Genomic DNA, 8,042 nt, shown 5'->3' on the forward strand with positions numbered 1-8,042 from the left:
ATAAGAAACAGTAGTAATTGCATTAATCCATCAAGACACAGCAGAGCTCCTCACCCCCAACCATGGGGTTTAGAGACTCATGCCGTGGAAGGTACACAAGAAACGTGTAAAAAATGTTATGAGGTCATAAGGTACGGATACAATGTCAAAAGATCCTATAAATAGTAAACTAGTATCCTAAGGTTTACAGAAATGAGTAAATGACAGAAAAATCGACTTTCGGGCCCACTTGGTGTGTGCTTGGGCTGAGCAATGAAGTAATTTCGTGTAGAGACCTTTTCTGGAGTTAAACGCCAGCTTTCATGCCAGTTTGGGCGTTTAACTCCAAGTTTTATGCCAGTTCCGGCGTTTAACGCTGGAATTTCTGATGCTGATTTGCTACGCCGGTTTGGGCCATCAAATCTTGGGCAAAGTATGGACTATCATATATTGCTGGAAAGCCCAGGATGTCTACTTTCCAATGCCGTTCAGAGCGCGCCAATTGGGCTTCTGTAGCTCCAGAAAATCCACTTCGAGTGCAGGGAGGTCAGAATCCAACAGCATCTGCAGTCCTTTTCAGTCTCTGGATCAGATTTTTGCTCAGAACCTTCAATTTCAGCCAGAAAATACCTGAAATCACAGAAAAACACACAAACTCATAGTAAAGTCCAGAAAAGTGAATTTTAACTAAAAACTAATAAAAAATATACTAAAAACTAACTAAAAGATACTAAAAACATACTAAAAACAATGCCAAAAAGCGTATAAATTATCCGCTCATCAGCGGCCGCATGGCTCACGCGTTCGCGCGAAAGAGGAAAAATCGCAGTGACGCGGCCGCATGGTTCACGCGACCGCGCGGAATGGAAAAGCACAAGTGACGCGGAGGCGTAGATGACGCGAACGCGTGGCAAGGAAAAACGCGAATGACGCGTCCGCATGGATGACGCGATCGCGTGACGTGCGCGATCTGCATAATCTGCAGATTCCACTGGGGGCAATTTTGGGCCCTGTTTTGACCCAGTTCTCGGCCCAGAACAGCAGACTAGAGCCAGAGAACATGCAGAAACCAGAGACAACAATTCATTCTACACAGTTTTAGTTTTAGATCTAGTTTTTACTCCTCCTCTAGGTTTTTCTCTCTACACATTGATAGTTTTTAGGATTTTATTTTTTCTATCACTTTTTGCATTGGGATATTGAGAAGAGTTATTACCTCATCAAGACTTCGTCATTCTAGTTCGTTTTCTTTACTTGGCTTTACTCTTTTATGTCCTTTGCTTTGTTAATTTTACCATTGGAATATTATTAGGATTTATTTAATACAAGGATTACTTTTATTTTTATTTGATTATTTTGATTTTATTTACAATGTCTTTCTTTAATTCCTTTTCATATGTTATGAATTTTACATTCACAATGAGCAAGTAGTTCCCTAACTTGATGGGGAGTTGATTGAAAGGAACCAATTGAGTTGGAAGGATTGAAAGAAAGATTGTAATTGGTTTATTGTTGGCTTACCCTCTAGTCACTAACACCAATCCCTTTTAATTAAGTGGGTTGCAACTTGTGAATGGGCATAGCATCCCAACTTGTTAACTTTCCCTTACCTAGTAAGAGATAACTAAACAGGATAACCTTTAATTATCAATTAATCTAGATAGTAATCCAACAATAGCGGGACTTCCAACTAATCAACTCCCAATCAAGGCTTTTATTTACATTATTCAAATTTTCCAATTTTATTTCCTGTTTACTCAACTCAAACCTTTTTGAAAACATCTGATTAATAAAATAGCACACTTTTCTGCAACTCGTTGGGAGATGACCTGGGATTCATACTCCCAGTAATTAAAATTTAAATTTCTGTGACACCTTTCTAAATTGATAAGTGGAATTCTGGTGAGTTAAGAACTATACTTGCAACGCATATATTTTAATTATTTTTAATTCACCAATTTCCGCCGCATCATCTATACCTCAAAAATTCCCAGTTTCTCCATTACAGAGAGTGGCATTAAATTTATGTCTGACCCCAGGTCACATAAAGCCTTCTCAAAGTTCATGGTGTCTATGGTACAGGGAATTAAGAATTTACCAGGATCCTGTTTCTTTTGAGGCAATGTCTGCCTAACCAAGTCATTCAGTTCATTGGTGAGCAAGGGGGGTTCATCCAACCAAGTCTCATTACCAAATAACTTGGCATTCAGCTTCATGATTGCTCCAAGGTACTTAGCAACTTGCTCTTCAGTGATTTCTTCATCCTCTTCAAAGGAAGAATATTCATCAGAGCTCATGAATGGCAGAAGTAGGTTCAATGGATTCTCTATGGTCTCTAGATGAGCCTCAGATTCCTTATGTCCCTCAATTGGGAACTCCTTTTTGTCCAGAGGACGTCCCATGAGGTCTTCCTCACTAGGATTCACGTCCTCCTCCTCCTCTGTGCATTCGGCCACACCAAGTAAGGTTATGGCCTTGCACTCTCTTTCTAGGTTCTCTTCTGTATTGCTTGGGAGAGTACTAGGAGGAGTTTCAGTGACTCTTTTACTTAGCTGGCCCACTTGTGCCTCTAAATTTCTAATGGAGGACCTTGTTTCATTCATAAAACTTAGAGTAGCCTTAGATAGATCAGAGACTATGTTTGCTAAGCTAGAGGGGCTCTGCTCAGAATTCTCTGCCTGTTGCTGAGAGGATGATGAAAAAGGCTTGCTATTGCTAAACCTGTTTCTTCCACCATTATTAAAGCCTTGTTGAGGCTTTTGTTGATCCTTCCATGAGAAATTTGGATGATTTCTCCATGAGGGATTATAGGTGTTTCCATAGGCTTCACCCATGTAATTCACCTCTACCATTGCAGGGTTCTCAGGATCATAGGCTTCTTCTTCAGAAGATGCTTCTTTAGTACTGTTGGATGCATTTTGTAATCCATTCAGACTCTGAGAAATTAAATTGACTTGTTGAGTCAACATTTTATTCTGAGCCAATATGGTATTCAGAGCATCAATTTCAAGAACTCCCTTCCTCTGAGGCATCCTATTACTCAAAGGATTCTTTTCAGAAGTGTACATGAACTGGTTATTTGCAACCATGTCAATAAGTTCATGAGCTTCTGCAGGTGTTTTCTTTAGGTGAATAGATCCACCTGCAGAATGGTCCAATGACATCTTAGACAATTCAGACAGACCATCATAGAATATATCCAAGATGGTCCATTTTGAAAGTATGTCAGAATGACACTTTTTGGTCAGTTGCTTGTATCTCTCCCAAGCTTCATAAAGGGATTCACCTTCTTTCTATCTGAAAGTTTGAACATCCATTCTAAGCTTACTCAGCTTTTGAGGAGAAAAGAACTTGGCTAAGAAAACTGTGACCAGCTTATCCCAAAAGTTCAGGCTATCTTTAGGTTGAGAGTCCAACCATACTCTAGCTCTGTCTCTTATAGCAAAAGCGAAAAGCATAAGCATGTAGACCTCGGGATCAACCTCATTGGTCTTAACAGTATCACAGATCTGCAAGAATTCAGTTAAAAACTGAAAAGGATCTTCTGATGAAAGTCCATAAAACTTGCAATTCTGTTGCATCAGAGAAACTAATTGAGGCTTTAACTCAAAATTGTTTGCTCCAATGACAGGGATTGAGATGCTTCTTCCATGTAAGTTGGAATTTGGTGCAGTAAAGTCACCAAGCATCTTTCTTGCATTGTTGTTGGGTTCGGCCATGTCTTTTTCTTTTTCGAGATTCTCTGTAAGGTTTTTTCTGGATTGTTGTGCTTTAGCTTCTCTTAGCTTCTTCTTCAGAGTCCTTTCAGGTTCAGGATATGCTTCAACAAGAATGTCCTTGTCTCTGCTCCTGCTCATATGAAAAAGAAGATGACAGAAAAGGAAGAGGAATCCTCTATGTCACAGTATAGAGATTCCTTTATGTGAGCAAAAGAAGAAAAGAATAGAAGAAGGAGGAGAAAAATTCGAACACAGAGGAGAAGAGAGGGTTCGAAGTTTTAGACGAAGAGAAGTGTTAGTAAATGAATAAATAAATAGAAGGAGATGAGAGAGAGGAGTTTTCAAAAATTGTTTTTGAAAAATGGTTAGTGATTTTCGAAAATTAGAGATAGAAAAGTAGTTAGGTGATTCTGAAAAAGATAAGAAACAAACAAAAAGTCAATTAGTTAGTTGAAAAAGATTTGAAAATCAATTTTGAAAAGATAAGAAGTCAGAAAAGATTTTGAAATTGATTTTGAAAAAGATATGATTTGAAAAAGATATGATTGAAAAGATATGGTTGAAAAGATATTTTGAAAAATATTTGAAAAGGAAGTTTGAAAAGATTTGATTTTTGAAATTAAAATTGATTTCTTGACTAACAAGAAACTAAAAGATATGATTCTAGAATTTAAAGATTGAACCTTTCTTAACAAGAAAGTAACAAACTTCAAATTTTTGAATCAATCACATTAATTGTTAGTAAAGTTTTCGAAAATTATGGAATAAAATTAAGAAAAATATTTTGAAAATCAATTTTTAAAATTTTTGAAAATAATAAAAAAATGAAAAAGATTTGATTTTTGAAAAAGTTTTGAAAAGATAAGATTTTTAAAATTGAAATCTTGACTTGACTAAAAAGAAACAACTAATTTTAAAATTTTTTTACTAAGTCAACCCAAAGATTTCGAAAATTAGGAGTAAAATAAGAAAAAGATATTTTTTTATTTTTTTTAATTTTTAATGAGGAGAGAGAAAAACATAAATATGACCCAAAACATGAAAATTTTGGATCAAAACCAATGATGCATGCAAGAACACTATGAATGTCAAGATGAACACCAGGAACACTTTGAAGATCATGATGAACATCAAGAACTTATTTTTGGAAAATTTTCAAGAAAAGAAAAAATATGCAAGACACCAAACTTAGAAATTTTTAATATTTAGACACTAAGAATTTAAAAATGTATATGAAAAACAACAAAAGACACAAAACAAAAAAATATCAAGATCAAACAAAGAAAATCCTCAAGAACAACTTGAAGATCATGAAGAACACATGCATGAGTTTTCGAAATAATGCACAAATTTTAAAAACATGCAATTGACACCAACTTAAAAATTGACACTAGACTCAAACAAGAAATACAAAATATTTTTTTGGTTTTTATTATTTTATTAATTTTTTTGGATTTTTTGAAAATTAATTTTGGAAAAACGCAAACAAATAAAAAATTTTTGAAAGATTTTTGAAAACTTTTTGAAAAGAAAATTATCTAATCTGAGCAACAAGATGAACCATCAGTTGTCCAAACTCGAACAATTCCCGGCAACGGCGCCAAAAATTTGGTGCACGAAATTGTGATCTCAATGGCGCCAACAACTTGGTACGCACAATTGTAATATCACTCTTTTTCACAACTTCGCACAACTAACCAGCAAGTGCACTGGGTCGTCCTAGTAATAAACCTTACGTGAGTAAGGGTCGATCCCACGGAGATTGTCGGCTTGAAGCAAGCTATGGTCACCTTGTAAATCTCAGTCAGGCGGATTCAAATGGGTTATGGAGTTTTGATAATTATAAGATAAATAAAACGTAAAATAAAGATAGAGAAACTTATGTAAATCATTGGTGGAAATTTCAGATAAGTGTATGGAGATGCTTTATCCCTTTTGAATCTCTGCTTTCCTACTACCTTCATCCAATCCTTTAGACTCCTTTCTATGGCAAGCTGTATGTTGGGTATCACCGTTGTCAATGGCTACTTCTCGTCCTCTCAGTAAAAAAGGTCCTCTACGGTTTCCCGCATGGCCAATCAGCTGTTGGTTCTCGATCGTGTAGGAATAGGATTTACTATCCTTTTGCGTTTGTCACCACGCACTACAGTTGCGAGTTTGAAGCTCGTCACAGTCATCCCATCCCAGATCCTACTCGGAATACCACAGACAACGTTTAGACTTTTCGGATCTCAAGAATGCTGCCAATGGATTCTAGCTTATACCACGAAGACTCTGATCTCACAGAATGGAAGGCTCTGCTGTCAGGAGAGGCAACCATGCGTCGTGGACTAGGAATCCAAGAGATACACACTCTAGCTTTCGCAGGTAGAACAGAAGTGTTTATCAGGCACGTGTTCATAAGTGAGAATGGTGATGAGTGTCACGGATCATCACATTTATCAACTTGAAGTGCGAATGAATATCTTAGAATAAGAATAAGCATGAATTGAATAGAAAACAGTAGTAATTGCATTAATACTCAAGGAGCAGCAGAGCTCCACACCCTTAGTCTATGGTGTGTAGAAACTCCACCGTTGAAAATATATAAGTGATGAAGGTCCAGACATGGCCGTGAGGCCAACCCCCAATGTCGAAGATCACATAAACTGATCGAAGATAGATACCAAGATGAAAATACAATAGTAAAAAGTCCTATTTATACTAGACTCGTTACTAGGGGTACAGAAATGAGTAAATGACGCAGAAATCCACTTCCGGGCCCACTTGGTGTGTGCTTGGGCTGAGCATTGAAGCTTTCACGTGTAGAGGTCTTCCTTGGAGTTGAACGCCAGTTTGTAACTTGTTTCTGGCGTTTGACTCTGCTTTGCAACTTGTTTCTGGCGTTTAACGCCATAATAGGGTAGAAAACTGGCGTTAAACACCAGTTTGCATCATCTAAACTCGAATAAAGTATGGACTATTATATATTGCTGGAAAGCCCTGGATGTCTACTTTCCAACGTAATTGAGAGCGTTCCATTTGGACTTCTGTAGCTCCAAATATTATATTTCGAGTGCAGGGAGGTCAGAATCCAATAGCATCAACAGTCCTTTGTCAGCCTCTGAATCAGAAAATACTTGAAATCACAGAAAAATACAAAAACTCATAGTAAAGTCCAGAAATGTGAATTTTTCTTAAAAACTAATAAAAAATACTAAAATTTAACTAAATCATACTAAAAACTATATGAAAACAATGCCAAAAAGCGTATAAGTTATCCGCTCATCACTTATGCCGCATTTTGTGGTTTTAAACTATATCAAATGGATGTGAAATATGCATTTTTGAATGGTGTGATAGATAGATAAGTGTATGTGGAGCAGCCACCTGGTTTTAAAAATAAAGAACATTCTAATCATGTTTTTAAATTATCTAAAGCTCTCTATGGTTTAAGATAAGCTCATAGGGCTTGGTATGAAAGACTTAGCTCTTTTCTTTTGAAAAATGGTTTTTAAAGAGGCACCACAGACACAACTCTATTTATCAAAAATTCTAATGATTCTTTTATTCTAGTCCAAATATATGTTGACGACATTATTTTTGGATCAGCCAATGAATCCCTTTGTTCTGAATTTGAAAACTCATGACAAGTGAATTTGACATGAGTATGATGGGTGAACTTAATTTTTTCCTTGGGCTACAAATTAAACAAACTGAAAATGGTATTTTCATTCATCAAGAGAAGTATGCCAAGGAATTAGTTAAGAAATTTGGTATGGAAAATGCCAAACCCATGGAAACTCCCATGCACCCTAATTCAAAATTAGATAAGGGAGAAATTGAAAAAGATGTAGATGAGACTAGGTATAGAGGTATAATTGGTTCTCTTATGTACATAACTTCCTCTAGACCCGATATTGTGCAAAGTGTTGGATTGTGTTCAAGGTTCCAATCCAAACCTAAAGAATCATATCTTTCAGCAGTTAAAAGGATCATTAGATATGTTCATGACACATCTAATTTTGGTCTATGGTATCCTAAGATTGATGATTTTTCTGCAGTTGGTTATTGTGATGCAGATTTTGCTGGTGATAGAGTTGATAAAAGGAGCACTTCAGGCTTATGTTGCTTCCTTGGAAAGTCCTTGAATATTTGGTCAAGTAAGAAACAACCAACAGTGGCGTTATCCATTGCTGAGGCTGAGTATATAGCTGCTTCTTCATGTTGATCTCAGCTTTTATTGTTAAAAAATAGCTTGCTGATTACAAGTTAAATGCTAAAAATATTCCCTTATTGTGTGATAATATGAGTGTTATTAATATTTCTAAAAATCCAGTTTTGCACTCTAGGACTAAACATATT

The 8,042-nt window shown here is 36.2% G+C and overlaps 1 non-coding gene across 1 annotated transcript; it reads left to right on the plus strand.

The window, feature by feature from the left end:
* The first annotated feature begins 3,201 nt into the window (after positions 1 to 3,201).
* On the plus strand, positions 3,202 to 3,305 carry LOC130977836 (small nucleolar RNA R71). Its single transcript, XR_009085510.1, has one exon. It is a non-coding gene; the product is annotated as a small nucleolar RNA R71 (small nucleolar RNA).
* Positions 3,306 to 8,042: the final 4,737 nt, after the last annotated feature.

This window comes from Arachis stenosperma, chromosome 4 (assembly GCF_014773155.1).
Source record: "Arachis stenosperma cultivar V10309 chromosome 4, arast.V10309.gnm1.PFL2, whole genome shotgun sequence".
Lineage (NCBI taxonomy): Eukaryota > Viridiplantae > Streptophyta > Magnoliopsida > Fabales > Fabaceae > Arachis > Arachis stenosperma.